This window comes from Eretmochelys imbricata, chromosome 2 (genome assembly GCF_965152235.1).
Source record: "Eretmochelys imbricata isolate rEreImb1 chromosome 2, rEreImb1.hap1, whole genome shotgun sequence".
Classification (NCBI taxonomy): Eukaryota; Metazoa; Chordata; order Testudines; family Cheloniidae; genus Eretmochelys; species Eretmochelys imbricata.
Window position 1 is genome coordinate 121,017,527 of NC_135573.1, and position 16,600 is coordinate 121,034,126.

A 16,600-nucleotide genomic window follows, 5' to 3' on the forward strand; every position below is an offset into this window, starting at 1 on the left:
GCTGAACCAAAAGAAAACAAGCCACCCAGAGCTCCAATCACTAAATTTCTAGTATTTCAGAGAAAATAGCTTGTCCAGCAAGAACCTAGAGAAATGATACACAAGCCTTTCAGTATTCTCAAATCAATCTGGAAACACTCCATAAAAAGAAGAAAATGGAGAGAACACCAAGTCATTTTTAAGAATGGTCTTGACACTGCTATGTGGTACCACCCTAACTCACTCCAAGTAATACCTTTCTTATAGAGTAAGGCTTCAGTCCTACAAACACTTGAACACATGCTTAACTTCATGCAGGTGAGTAGTCCCACTGAATTTAACGGGACTGTTTGTGTGTGTAAAGTTAAAGACATATATAAGTGTTTGCAGGATCAGAGAATTTACAGGGTCAGAATCTGTCCCAAATCTGAAACTTTTCCAAAGGTAAGAATATTTGAAAATATGGGACAGAAAATGCACATTGACAATTTGTCAGTTGTTGTTCAGATAAAGATGGACACAATGTAAATGCTTGTTTAGCTAGTGAAGACTACAAACCACTCTTTACAATAAAATCATCTTTCTAGTCATGCCTGTGTGTCAAGTCAATGAAATCAGGGTGGGGAGGTTGTTTCTACATTTTTGTGCGGAGATGTATTTCTCAAATGAAGCCTTTTTTACTGCTTAGTACAACTACAAAAGTCTGAAATGATGCATTTTATAGCATCATTGGAAGAAAAATTTGGTATATTCCTGCTGAGAGTTTAAGTTGAAATTTGTTACTACCATTATCAGGTCCACACAAGTTACTGTAGGGACAGTAGCACCTTTTTATCTTTAAATTTATTAGGATCACTTGCACTGTTTGCTATTCCTGATTCTACAATTGACCAAGATACAAGAAAGTGAAGAAAAAGTACCCAAAATGTTTAGACACTCAAGAAAATGTGATACATTCCTGCTTCTGCAAGATCCTATTAGGTAACAGCAAACTACACTTCTTAAGGGGCACAGAGTCAGCTAACACATGGGTTCTCAAACTTTTTCTCTCTGAGGCCCTGCTCAACATGCTATAAAAATGCCAGGGCCCAGCAGGGTCGGGGAGGGGTGGGGGCTCAGGCCAGGGGTCTTGGGCATAGGCATAGTTTGACTTCTATTGGGGGAGCCGGAGCCAGCGGGGCTTGAGCCACCTCTGCATGGCAGGGTCCAGGGAGGGAGTGCCACCTCCACCCCCTGACTCACCTCAGCAGGCCACCCAGCCAGTCTCAGTTAGGGGGTGGGTGTGCAATCAAAAATTATATCTCAAAGGTGGGAGCGTAAACTCAAAAAGTTTAAAAACAGCTTAGGGTGCAGGGATGGGGTGGCTAGGGGCTGTGTGAGGGCAGGGGATAGCTCAGGGTGAAGGGAGGGGGTAGCTGGGGTTGTTTGCACACAGGGGGTGGCTGTGGGTATGTAGGGAGGGGGGTGGCTGAGGGCTTTGTGTGGGCAGGGGGTAGCTCAGGGTGCAGGGAGAGGAGTATTAGGGGCTGGTTGCTGGGAGGGCTCCCCTGCGGTCCCTGTTCCTGGAGGGGCCTGTGCGCCATAGAGCCTAGACTCCCCACCCGGGGGGTTCTTACTGGCTGCCTCAGCAGGAACAAAGGGGGCTGGGAGCTGAGGAGCATCTTCAATCTGGGGCACCAGCAGGAGAGGAGGGAACGCTGCTGCTTCTGCTAACTGCTCCATGGCACCAGCCAGAGCAGCAGCTACCCCGCACTGCCCGGCTCCAGTTCCCGCCTCCGACCTGGCCAGCGGGTGGGGAGAGGAGATGGGGAGGGCGGGAAATCTGCCCCCGGGACTGCCGTGATCTTGCACTGCAGTTGCGGGGAGGACAATGCCCTCCATGTCCCCAGTGCTGCTCATGCGCTCAGGGATTCTGACCCACAGGCAGCACCAGGGCTCTGGGATTTAGCCCCACGGGGGGCCCTGGGGATAGGGGCTTCAGCCACATGGCCCCGCGGCCCCCTTGAAAGGGCTCGTGGACCCTCAGGAGGCCACAGACCCCCATTTGAGATCAGCTGTGCTAAAGAACAGGATGCTCTTGGTCTTGTTATGCCTCATAAAAAAAGAGAAATAAGTGATCTGCTACAAATTGAGTAATGGCTCCAGAACAATATGGCACCATAGAAGAGCTCACAATGGTGCCTTGTAAAATCAGCTCGGTGTGGATTGAAAGCATCTTTCATTCACATACAGCTCAGAATGGATGGAAGTAATACTTTTCTTCCAACTTGATCCCTGGTAGATACACTCTGCTATAGCTTTCGCCATCAGTTTTCTGCTGGTGCACTTGGAAAACCTCTCATAAGCTAATTCTCTTTCTGGCTTCAGTTATAAAAGAGAATTAGTAAATCAAAGACTTTTGAAAATATAACTTGTTGGTCATGTCTACATTAAATGTTTGCCTTAAGGTGAACATTTTCTACAATCCCCAAAAGAGAGACTTCAGTGCTGTTTGAAAATACACTAAAGATCACTTGAAAACTCCTTGCCAGTTTTATTTACCTGTCCCTGTATTTTACAAGGCATTGTGTTCCCTTTCACTGTACAATGTGTGAAATTTTGAATAATCAATGGCTTCATTTTTTAACATAAGAAATAAGAACAGTTCTAAATACAAGTCGTTTGCATCAGTAAAATCTAAAGAATATATTGTGTGTCTGATAAGCAATACATGTAGCCTTTCTCACAAACTCGTAGAAATCATATTGTATACTGAAACTGATATAGCTTGGATAGCTGTAGACATATAAGTGTAGGATAACAGACATTATCTGGGCACTCTATTCCCATGGACAGATTGATGCACTTCACCAACATTGTGTCCAAACCCAGAGCTAGAGCAGAATTCCACAGCTAGCCCCTGTCTTTGCAATGGACAATCCTAATCCAAACTCCAAATTTTAGGGTGTTTGAAAGGTGGACTAGTAGAGCTTGGGCTGAATAGAAGATGAGAAAGTGGGCTAGAGAACATGGATTTGGAGAGGAAAAGGACGTTGGGTAGATTTTTAGCACCTGTTCAGAGACTGACCTCCAGTGGCTGACTTGGTTTATCACAGATATGACTTTTCCAGATACTTGCGGCTGAGTATGAGTGCTAAATATGGGAGCTTTCATATCTACATGAAACAACTTGCTAAGAAACACAGTGTTTGCTGCAGGGCCAGCCCACAACATTTTGGCACCTGAGGCAGGGAGCTCAAATGAGACCCCCCCCATACCCACTAGCTTGGGCCAAAACTTTGAAAGGTCTCAATTCTGCCTTTTTCCTGTTCTACTCCTCTCTTGGTACTGCTCCGCTACCTACCCCAATAAAGGAGAACTAACAACTTCAAATGCCTTGTTCAAAAATTTTAAGGAACACTTAACTTTCCAATGCCCGAACAGCAAATGTAACTTTTCTTGTCTGCAGAGTAAACACTGGCATTTTTATCTGTTTGAATAATCAATGTGGTGCTTTCCCTGCCTTCTTGGCTGCAAAGATTTGAACTGCTTCCTGCTGAAGGTCCACAGTCTGGGCCAGCTCATGCTCTGTTGAGATGGTTGCGAGGCCGACCAGCCTCTCCTGTGTCATTGTGGAGCGTAGATGTATTTTTATTAACTTCAGCTTGGAGAAGCTGCATTTTCCACTGACAACTGTTACAGGAAGTGTTAGAAGTATGCGCAGAGCAACAAAAGCATTTGGAAAGAGGGTGGTCCTCTTATTTGTGCACATATAGTCCAGAACAGCCTTTGGAGTTGATCCTGCTGAAATGTATCTTGAAAGGGCTTTAAGTTCATCACCTAAATCACTCGCATCAATATCGCACATGTCATCACGAGTCAACACTGTCTAGTGCCCTGCATTGCTGGTGTAGGTCTTCTTCAGGTATAGTGGGGAGTTTCGGAATATCATACAACATCCCAAATATACTGCTGTGTTCCTTGACTGCATGAAACGTTCTTCAACTGACTGTATTGCACAATCTAGCACCTGGTTAAAGAATTCAACTTTGAATTGTTGTTTGGGGTCTCTTATGGGATTATCCCGTGCCTCATAATCAAAATGTCTTCTTCTTCGGTGACTCTTGTATTCTTGAATGGGTGGGAAAATAGCTTCAGTGTGAAGTTCCTCTGCCAACTTCTGTGCACTCTTCAGAACATGTTGAAATTCCTCATCTGACCGGTAAGACTGTAGGTATGACTTTGCTTTGTCCAGTTGTTTCATTGCTCCAGATATATCAAGGTCAACATCTTGGAGTCTCTTGCTTACAACATTTATTTCAAACAGTATGTCATGCCACAACGCTAAGCCACACAGAAATTTGAAGTTATGTATGTTTCTGGTGATTCCATTTCCCTCTGCCACTGTTCTCCCACGAACAGTTCCTGTCATAGCATTATCCTCCATAATGGCAACTACGGCATCATCTATCTTCCCAATCTGGTGTTTGATAGGCTTGATCGCCTCCACTCGACTTTCCCATCGTGTGGCACTCAGTGGTTTCAGTGTTAGAGGGGATGTTCCCAGATGTTGCTTCAAAATTTGTCATCAATGAGTTGATGCAGAGAAAAAAAAATACATAGATGCTTTGAATTACATTTAAAAATTCAGCAGCCTCACTAGAAGCTGATGCTGCATCACTGACCACCAAGTTCAATGAATGAGAACTGCATGGGACCAAAAAAGCTCAAGTGTTTAACTCTCGGACATGTGTCTGCACTCCTCTGTTCTTTCCTCTCATGTTGGCACCATTATCGTAGCCCTGATCTCTCATGTCAGCTATCGCAATTCCTGTATCTTCCAGCTTTTTAAGAAGCACATTTGTCATACAAGCTCCTGTAGTATCAATGTCAATAAATTCTAGAAAATGCTCTGACAGTCACCATTGCAGGGACATTTTCACTAGGTTCTGCTGTTGTTACAAAATGCACCATTAAAGTCATTTGTTCCGTATGACTGATGTCAGGTGTGCAGTCCAAAATAACAGAGTACTATCATGCTGACTTCAGATCTGCCTGAATCTTCTGTTTGACTTTTGTTGCCAGTAACTGTATGATGTCATTTTGAATTGTTTTTCCAAGGTAGTGGTGTGTGTACATTTCTTGGGTGGTGATTCTTCTTAAATGCTTCTGGAGTACAGCATCAAACTCAGCCATCAGCTCCACAATTTTAAGGAAGTTTCCATTGTTTGGCACATACAGCTGATCTGAAGAGCCACGCAGTGCTAGGTTTTGGGTGGCAAGCATTCTCACAATGACAATGAGCCTTTTCAGAACATTTTGCCAGTAAAGAGACTCTGATGCAATCTTCTCTTGATGCTGATCATCTGTGGTGGCCTTTAACCTTAGTCTCATCTCAAGCTCTTTCAACCTATGGAATGCTTTCTGGTGATTTGCTGCCTTCTCATGGCATGCCAGATTTCTAGCCAGGTTTTTCCAGTCCTTTGTTCCTGTAGAACCCAATGTGGCTGGAACATTAGACTGCAAGAGTTTTCAACAAAAACAGTATGCAGCTTTCTGGGTTTTTGAGTACATAAGCTATGGCCTCTCCACTTTACTCAATTACCCAATGGTGACAGTGTGTTGGATGGAAACTTCTATTTTCATTGTCTTTGGGGAACATGAAGGTTTTCACTTGCTGTGGCCCATGCAGTACAAGGAAGTCCCTCAGGCTACTGCTCAAGTGAGTCCACAGTCCTGGATCATCTAGACTTAAGGAACTAAACTCAGCAGCAGCTGTTTCTTGCGCCTCCACCACACTCTTCTCTGATCTACACTTTTCTTCAGGAATGTGCATGGTTACATCCATCTGAGATGGAGATAAGGATGCTGCAGTAGCTGCGAGGTCACCTGCACTCTGACTAACTGGACGATCAGGCATCTCCTCACAACTCACGTCCTCACTGGGGCCGGAAGGCTCCCCGTGAACATTTGCGTCTATGTATCTCAGGAGAGCTCTTGCCTGCTTAGATAGAAAAGTTTCCTTTGCTTTCTTTCTTTTTCTGAATGCTGCCCCAGAGGGGCGTTTTCTTCTTTCACTCATGACTGCTGTTCTGTGCCAGCTATAGTGGCTCTCAACACTCAGTTGAAGGGGACAAATAAGCAGGCTGGTAGCAGGGCCTGAGCGAGGGAAGAGATCAGCGTCTTAAGGGCCTAATGGCTCCTACTACTTCAGTTGACTGCCTGTTCTCCTCAAGTGGGTTCAGGGAAGCAGCAGGAAACAGGACACTCCCTGAGAAGCTTGTGTTAATCAGTCCAGGCTCCTGGGGGTGCTAGAGAGGTACATAAGAGACTCCTCCTCCTCTCTCTTCCTGCAGCTCCTGCTGCTTTCTATTATTCCCTCTCACCTTTTCTCCTGCCTGCCTGGTATGTCTCTTGTGCCCTCCTTCCTCCAGCACAGCACTCCACCATCTCTGTGCATCTCGAGCAGAGAGAATACATATGCACCAGCAGCAGACACAATTTTCTACACTCTGGGTCCTAACGGTGCCCCCCGACCCCCACCCCGGCCACAGTCTGGCACCTGAGGCGGCCACCTCAGTTCGCCTCATGGTAAGGCCAGCCCTGGTTTGCTGTTCATTTGTATTGCAGAAGTGCCCAGACAACACATCCTGACTGGGACAGGTGCTTTTAATGCAGTCCTTTTAATCCCATTAAAAATGTTTAGGCTGTTAAATCAGTATATTTTTAATTTAAATTGTGGAGTTATTCAATGGGTTGCACAAGTCATTTCCTAGAATTCTTACAAGATATTAAATGTCTCAACATTAGTCTCCTTAAGTTAGAGTGATGAGAGTTCGTCAGACTCTCAATTTACTCAAAAATGCAAATTTAAAGTTAGAATGGAAAATGTTGAGGTTCAAGTCCTTTTTGGCCTGGCAAAATGTTGATTTTGGGTTGCTTCATTTTTGTTTTGTTTCCCTGGTAGTCCCAGAAATGGGGGCACAAATTCCTTTCAAACACAAACTGTTATAGTATGGGCAGCCTGCTTTTCAGTTTAGATTTCTTTGCCAAAATTTTTGACGGGGTAAACATCCTTCTGAGGCTGAGATGACCCATCAATTATTCCCTTAATATAATTCTTGGAAACAGTAATGTGTCTTTCACTCAGCCAGACTCAGTTATGTGCTCTTACTCTAAGAGATTTAGACTAAAACGTTACTGACACTTCACTGTGACTATCAGATATAGAGCTTGAATAACTTGGACTGATTGAGGCAAAGAAATACATGGACAGTATGTCCATTCTTCTGGGCTTGCTTCATTGGAATTTTTTTAAGAGATGGGGTTGAATTGAATCCTGTGTGCAAATGCCCTTGAGATTTGGGCAAGATCTGAGCTAATTCTGCCTGCAAACTCCAATTCATCAAATAATGGAATACTTTTCTCTTTCGTTGCTGGATATTCTGCCACTTCTCAGTATTTAAATCAGTGACATAGTATATTTGATCAGGTTTATCATCTTATGCTGTGTGTGATGTTTGATTTGTCAGCGCTTGTGTGTCTGCTCTTGGTTGGGTGCTGGAGAGCGGGGATTTAGCTTAATCCATTCAGGAAATACACCACTTTATCAGTGTGTCTACGTTTCCCCTTAGAGTGCAGAATGACTCTTACAGTTGTGTAAAGCACTCACCTATTTAGTGTTAAAGACTCTGAGCTCTTTCATAAGAGAGGTTACATGGAACAGTGAATTAAGATGGATTGGGAGTTCCTTCCACTTCTTTGCTGTGTGGCCTAAAACAAATCTCAGGTAACTTCTCTGAGCCGCTATTTCCACATCTGCTAATCTACTTCACAGGCTCACTGTATCAGTTAACAGCTGTACAGTGTACGGCCCTATAGGGGTGATAAGCGCTCACTATGATTGTTGTTGTGGCAGGATTCAGTGAAAATGGGTTGGTTCAAAAAGTGTCACTTTGTACAGACTATAGTATTCCCCGGCTAAATGCTTAACACGTCCCAGCAGAACAGAGCATCACTGCAAAGTGGGACTCTTTAAAATGACTATCATGTAAGGTAGTCTGCATTTGCTTCCTAAAATGAGCACCAAAAGATTCCCAAATTTGGCACAGACGTGTGTCTGGAGCACAAGCGGAGATGCTGTCTGTTAGTCTGCTCCCTGGGCCAAGGAAAGCAGCTTTCTGTTTTAATAAATGGCTAAGAGTCCAACAACCTCAGTTGAAATAGACACAGCCACTAGCAGTGCGAAGTGTTCCCATTCAAACCTCTTTAAGCAGTGTAAGCCAGAACTTTTTCTGTTGTGCTAGCACCCTGAGGCCCCAGTCGGGATTAGGGCAAAAAACGCCCTTCACACAAACAGGAACACAATAGCCTTGGGCCAAAGAGCTTACAACTTATAAGAAAGACTGCAGCACAAATATGGGAAGTAATATCTAGATCCCTGTAGCAGCACCTCCTGCTGGTCATCCAGGGAATTAGCTTTTCCAGCCTCCGGAGCACCCTCTGCAGGCCGGTGTCCCACTTGCCACTGGGCTCTGAGTCCCTCCTGGACCCTGGTGCCCCTTTCAGGCCAGGGTGCTGCCCCCTGACAGTACCCCCACAGATCTGGGTCTCTCCTGCCCGGGGAACCCCCACCCTCTATCCCTACCTCACCTCAGTCTATGGCCACTACCAGTCATCAACTAGCCCCTGTTCCCTGAGGCAGACTGCAGTGTACATGCCACTCATCACTGGCAAGGGGGGTTTGGACCTGCTGCCTCTGCCTACCCTTGGGCTGCCCTCTGCAACACTTTTCTTTGGCCTTTAACAAGGCCTGCAGCCTGGGGGGTTTCCAGGCAAAGCTCCCAAGCTCCTGTGGCCTTCCCCCAGCCCTGCTCCAGTTTTGGTACCCTGCTTAGCTCCTAGCAACCAGGCCCATCCCTCTCCACATCTAGAGAGAGAGTGGGTGTTTGCTGCTGGCCCACTGCCCTCTTATGAGGGCCAGGTGGGCCCTGATTGGGGCGTGGCCGCATCTGTGGCTGGTTCCCCAATCAACTGAGGCTTGTTGCTTTTCCTAGCAGCAGCCCTCTCGCCACCTTAGACCTCTCCCAGGGCTGATTTCAAGCCGTTCAGGGCAGTAGCAGGTGACCACCCCGCTACAGTCCCTTTATTTGTTTTACAGAGTTCTGTGTTCAGCTTCTTTGTTACCTGTAAAAATAAGCCCCTGGTATGTCACAGCATGATCCTTATTACTTTGTGTGTGGGCAAATCACTGTAACTTCAGCTTGTGAATGGCTTGAAAGCTTTCACATGTAACTGGCGACAGAACACTTTGTGAAAACTCCATCATAAATGTGCGTTTGCCAGCACAGACTTTCAACATATGCAATACAGTTGCACTTTCACTTTGTTAATCGCTTGAATGAAACAAACACTGGGCATCAAACATAACTTTAAAACTACAATAACTAATAGTAAAACCAATATAGATTGTTTGACCAGTGTATATCAGTATACAGTTATGCAGGAAATTAGACCCTTGAAATCCAAGGCACGTGGATAATAGTTGCTTTGTTAAGAAGAACCTTTTCTGTCCTGGACAACGCTTTTCAATAAAACAGATTCTAGCACCCAGTGCTTGGCATGTGCGATTGCGGACCTCATGTAAGCCTCTGTATTTACCTTCACAGCTATCACACTGCCAATGTCCAAATCTGTACTTTGTTAATTGTTTTGGGATACCTTGGCTATGAAAGACCCTATAGGCAACAAGTTATATTACTCTCTTGAGGTAACTTGAGGTAACTGAACTTTACCTCATCAAGGCCAGAGACAACATTTGGTAGTAATATAATCATACTCATTTCTCTATTAGCATATGGAAGCTCCAGGATCTTGACCTTCTCTTCCTCTATGGAGGCGAAGGCAAATGGACCATTCTGATGCATCATCTGCACAGATTTGCTTACTTGCTGAAAAATAAATGTGAGAAACGTGCTTTTTAGAAACACAAGTGATGCATCTGCTTAAAATTAACTGAATAATATCTTAGAACAAGATTCTTTCTGAGAGAACTTGGGTCTCGTTTTTCTTGGTTGCACATTTATATTGGCAGAACATAGTATTAGGAATGTAGTTAATAGGAAAGCTCCCCATAAGGAATACAATGCATTAAGGGAACTATGGAGCTGAATAAATAAGAAGTAAAACTGGGTCTGGTATAATTTCTAGACTGCTGTTTTTGGAGTCTACAATATGATATCTTGAAAGTAATAGGTGTATTCATGCGTCATACCTGATTCAGCCGAAAAGGCATTTCTTTGGTGTCTTCTGCCTTAAATTCTTTCTCCCACTTTCCATTGAAGTGAAGGCATTAACTAAAACCAGTGCAGTAGATGTCACAATAGAGTCTGGACCAAACAAATCTTTGATCAGACCTTGGGCAGAGAATCAGGGAAGAGAATACCATAGTATGTGTTATTTTGACAATTCACTAAATTACGTGTGGGGTTTGGCTTGGTTGCTTTATGATTTTTATGGATTTTTTGCAGCTATAATCTTTCCTCTCAGAGTTTGACCAGTCTGTTGCTTTTTTGGCTCGGTTTCCATCTTTATAAAGATGGCAGTTAGAATTCAAATCAGATTGCTGGAACCTGCTGGGTTATTTATACAAACCTATTAAATCTGTACACCTGGCATGATATTTCTGAAATAAGATGAGGAATATAATGATTAATTCAGGGAACTCTAATGGCCCATATAATACAGGGGGTCAGACTAGATGATCACGGTGAACCCTTCTGGCCTTTTAATCTATGAATCTCTGATAATACTGTACCCAGTTAAACTGATAAGGAGTTCTAAGTATTAGCTGACACCTCTGTTATCCCACAAATTATCACCATCCCATATAAATAATTAACCATACTTACAATTTATACATTCACTCAAAAAAGGTAGGTTACAAATCTGTATCCCCTAGATTACTCAGAACATCCTGAGTTTTTCTGTCCCCTAGACCCTGATCCTGCCATGAGCACCACAGGTATATAAGACCTAGCCCATGCAAAGCTAGGGCCATGCAGGACCGCTGATTGCAAGCTTTTTTGGGTGGGGATTCCCTTTTTTATTGTGTCAGTCACCAACAAATAAGCAACTTGCATGGATCAATAATTCAGAACAGGACAATTTCTTAATTAAACAAATATACCAACACCCCCGGCAGATCTCTGTTACCTCCAGCAGCAATGTTAATACAATTACAGTAGTTTCTCTAACTCTAATAAATACAGGAAGTGGCAAGTTCATGCCAAAAGTTTGAAGGAAATTTGCATAGCACTGCAGGGGGAGGTGTAGATTGTTTTGTTTTGTTTTTTACTCCCCCACTTCAGTCCTACTCATCTCCCTCAGTACTACTAGTAGTGTGGAAATAGCGTTCATCTGTGAACCTCTGGCTAACTCCTCTCCCACAGTCCAACCAAACAAGAGCCCTGCTTTCTCTGTCTGGAGCACATTAGCAGAAGAGAGAACTTAGCTCCAAGTTAGAGGAGTGTTCACATATTCAAAAGAGCAAGGAATCCTCCATGATCAGTGCTTTGTTCTCTATTCTGGCCACAGAGGATCATAGAAATGTAGGACTGGAAGGGACCTTGGTAGGCGATCTAGGCCAGTCCCCTGCACTGAGGCAGGCTAAAGTATCATCTAGAGCAGCCATGACAGGTGTTTGTCTAACCCGTTCTTAAAAACCCACAATGACAGGGATTCCACAACCTCCCTAGGTAATTTGCTCCAGTGCTTAACTGCCCTTACAGTTAGGAACTTTTTTCTAATGTCTAAACTGAAATCACTCTTGCTGCAATTTAAGGCCATTGGTTCTTTTCCTATCCTCAGTAGTAAGGAAAACAATTTATCACCCTCCTCTTTATTACAATCTTCGATGTACTTTAAGACTGTGATCATGTCCCCCCCAGTCTTTTCTTCTCTATACTGAAAAAAATAAGATTTGCTTAATCTTTTCTCATAGGTCATGTGTTCTAGACCAGTGGTTCTCAACTAGGGGTACATCAACTCATCTAAATATTTGCCTAGTTTTAGGCTACATAAAAAGCATACATGTTACATAAAAAGCTACATAAAAAGCACTAACAAAGTCAGTACAAACTAAAATTTCATACAGGCAATTTGTATACACTGAAATGTAAGTACAATATTTATATTCCAATTAGGGCTGTTGATTAATCGCAGTTAACTCACGTGATTTATTCAAGAAAATTAATCATGATTAAAACAATTAATTGTGATTAATCGCACTGTTAAACAATAGAATGCCAATTGAAATGTATTAAATATTTTGATGTTTTTCTACATTTTCAAATAATTGATTTCTATTACAACACAGAATACAAAGTGTACAGTGCTCACTTTATATTATTTTTATTACAAATATTTGCACTGTAAAAATGATGAACAGAAACAGTATTTTGCAATTCACCTCATACAAGTACCAGTGCAATCTCTTTGTCGTGAAAGTGTAACTTACAAATGTAGATTTTTTTTTGTTACATAACTGCACTCAAAAACAAAAGAATGTAAAACTTTAGAGCCTAAAGTCCACTCAGTCCTACTTCTTGTTCAGCCAATCGCTAAGACAAACAAGTTTGTTTACATTTACGGGAGATAATGCTGCCTGCTTCTTATTTATAATGTCACCTGAAAGTGAGAACAGGTGTTCACATGGCACTTTTGTAGTCGGTGTTGCAAGGTATTTATGTGCCAGATATGCTAAACATTCGTGTGCCCCTTCATGCTTCTGCCACCATTCCAGAGGACATGCTTCCATGCTGATGATACTCAGTAAAAAAATAAAGCGTTAATTAAACTTGTGACTGAACTCCTTGGGTGAGAATTGTATGTCCCCTGCTCTGTTTTACCCACATTTTGCCATATATTTCATTTTATACCAGTCTCGGATGATGACGCAGCACGTTGTTCGTTTTAAGAACACTTTCACTGCAGATTTGACAAAACGCAAGGAAGGTACCAATGTGAGATTTCTAAAGATAGCTACAGCACTTGATCCAAGGTTTAAATTCCTTCCAGAATCTGAGAGGGATGAGGTGTGGAGCATGCTTTCAGAAGTCTTAAAAGAGCAACACTCTGATGTGGAAACTACAGAACCTGAACCACGAAAAAAGAAAATCAGCCTTCTGCTGATGGCATCTGACTCAGATGATGAAAATGAATATGCACAGGTCCGCACTGCTTTGGATTGTTATAGAGCAGAACCCATTATCAGCTTGGATGCATGTCCTCTGGCATGGTGGTCGAAGCATGAAGGGACATATGAATCTTTAGCACATCTGGCACATAAATATCTTACAACGCTGGCTACAACAGTGCCATAAGAACACCTGTTCTCACTTTCAGGTGACATTGTAAACTAGAAGTGGGCAGCACTATCTCCTGCAAATTGTAACCAAACTTATTTGTCTAAGCGATTGGCTGAAGTAGGACTGAGTGGACTTGTAGGCTCTAAAGTTTGACATTGTTTTATTTTTGAATGCAGGGTTGTTTTTTTTTTATATAATTCCACATTTGTAAGTTCAATTTTCATAATAAAGAGATTGCACTACAGTACTTGTATTAGATAAATTGAAAAATACTATTTCTTTAGTTTTTTACAAAAGTAAAATATTTGTAATAAAAAATAAATATAAAGTGAGCACTGTACACTTTGTATTCTGTGTTGTAATTGAAATCTATATATTTGAAAATGTAGAAAACATCCAAAAATATTTAAATAAATGGCATTCTGTTATTGTTTAGCAGCAAGATTAATCACGCGATTAATCATAATATATTTTTTAATTGCAAAATTAATTGCGATTAATTTTTTTAATCGCTTGATGGCCCTAATTCCAATTGATTTATTTTATAATTACATGATAAAAATGAGAAAGCAATTTTTCAGTAATAGCGTGCTGTGACGGTTTTGTATTTTTATGTCTGATTTTGTAAGCAAGTAGTTTTTCAGTGAGGTGAAACTTGGGGGTATGTAAGACAAATCAGACTCCTGAAAGGGGAACAGTAGTCTGGAAAGGTTGAGAGTCACTGTTCTAGACCTTTAGCCATTTTTGTTACCGTCCTCTGGACTTTCTCCAGTTTGTCCACCTCTTTCCCAAAGTGTGGGGCCCAGAGCTGGACACAGTACTCCAGTTGTGGCCTCATCAGTTCTGAGAGAGTGGAAGAATTATTTCTTGTATCTTGCTTACAACACTCCTGCTAATACATCCCAGAATGCATTCTCTTTTTTGCCACAGTATTACACTGTTGTCTCATATTTAGTTTGTGATCCACTATAACTCCCAGAGCCTTTTCTGTAGTACTGTCAGGAATCAGGGCCTCCAGCAGAGCTAGTCTCCAGGCAGCCTCAACACTACAGCTGGTCTGCGGCAGGCTGCCTGATTAGCCTCACACCCTGACTGGCTATAGAGAGCAGCAGGCTGGCACTTAAGCCAGCAGCAGCAGCTTGCTGGTTTCTAAACACTCATGCTCACCACAACTGTTCCTGCTCCTGTGTTACCTTGTTCTTGCTGCTCCTGCCTTGCACCCAGCCTTGCCTCAGCCCTGCCCCTGCCTTGAACCCCTCCTTGGCTGCTACCCTGCTTGCTCCAGTGCCTGACCTCGGGAACAGCGCTACAGTGGTGCAGATAGAGCTGTAGTTTCTAGTGTACGTACAGCCTCTGTGTCCTAGTCAAGCTGGTTGGAATTGAACTGGTCATTGATCTACTAGCTTAGCTGCAAACATAGTAGTTGAACGGCTGGCAGCTTTCTGGTCTGAGCCCCTGCATGCTGCGTGTTTCCTCTGTTTCTCGGTGCTGCTTTGTTTGCCTATTAATCACACACTCTTATTGTCTCTCGTTAGACTGACCACTGCCACCATGTTTCACATATCACATGTGGGGTAATAAGATGAGAAGAACCATGTGTGATGGGATGGAACCCGGAGTGAAACCTGGAAGCTGTTGGAACTGGCCCCTAACTATTTAGCTGGGTTGGCTTCCCACACTTGCTCTGCGGCAACTCACACCCAGCCTCTCCAGGCCCTGTTATCACCCAGCACAACAGCAGCTGGCGCCACACCCCCAACTGAGTCACCCGGGGACTTTGCCTAAGCCACTCATGGACCAACAATGGAGGCCCCAGCCAATTTCCCAGCTCCCCAGCCTGACACCCCCACTGGAGTATAAACCCAGACTTGTGCCATCTTGCACTGCAGAGGGGTCTGTACAGTGCAAGCTCATTAAATTAGTCCGCTTCCCCCTCAATGTGGGGAAGATATGCACCCACCTGTGTTAACAGAACAAAGATTCCCTAACATGTCACTCAAAACCACACAGTGATTATAAATGATAACAAACAGATCAAAGCAGGTTACCTAAGAAATCAAACAAAATGCAATCTAAGTCATATATACTAGATAGGATTTGAATCAGCAATATCTCACTCTAACTGATGGTACAAGCAGGCTTACAGATTCTTGAGGCACAGGCTGCATCTGCTTTGTAGCCTGGGTTTCCCACTCCCCTATGCAAAGTACTTTGTCTTCCAGCATTTCTTTTCGGTGTTGAGTTGTGGGGGTGTGAAGACCAAAAGATAACACTCCCCATCTTATATAGTTTCTCCTATGGCAGGAACCCCTTTGTTTCAAGCCAGCTTCCCAGCCCAGTCTGTGGAAAAATACAGGTACCAAAATGGAGTTCAGTGTCCTGTGGTCTGGTCACATGCCCTTGCATGCCTTGCTGAGTCATAGAAGCAATTATTCATAGGCTGGGTGAAGGGTCCCCAGGTGAGGACAAGCCCTTTCCATGGTCCATTGTCTTTGTTGATGAGCCATTAGCACTGTCTAGCTTCTTCATCCTTGTACCTGAAAGGCTAGTTGTGGGTGTTTCCGACCACACAACATCTTTCAGTAACACACACATAGCAAAACTTCATAACTTTTTATATGAGCATAGCACATCCTTCCAACAGGATATTAATGTTCAACAGATCAAGACGTTTAGAATAATACCTTACAAAGCATACTTTGTACAAAACATATCATAATTACATCACCATGGTAAATATGGGGTGCTTTGGGGTGCAGAATGTCACAGTATGTTTCTAAAATGAAACTACTCTGTTTTAAGAGAACTGTTTACAGAGATGTGTGATGTGGTGTTTACTGCACACAGGTGATGAAATGGTTAATGTGGGCCTGAGAGACCAATACACACAGGTGGTGGCACGAGGAGGGCAGGCCTGGCCTGGCCTGTTAAAGATGAGTCCCAGCTGGGGAAGGATGTATATGGTTTCTGTAAAGGGAGGAAGCCCAAAGTAGAAAAGGACTTTCTCTGGGTAATAGTGCACAGAGGAAGTTCAGGAGGACATTTACACCTTGGTCCTGATGGAAGAGGGAGCAGGAGTGAAGGGGAATCTTGAAGTAGGCCTGAGAGAAGGCCACCCCACAGGCAGAAAGCATTGGGAGGGACTGGAGTTGAAGATCCAAACAGGGCAAGACTTAAGGAGGGTAGTCCCCGAAAGTCAGTACTCTGCAGAAGAATGGAGAACTTTGCGGGAGTGGGTGTGTGGACACAGGATGGTTTAAAAGTTCAAGCCTGGA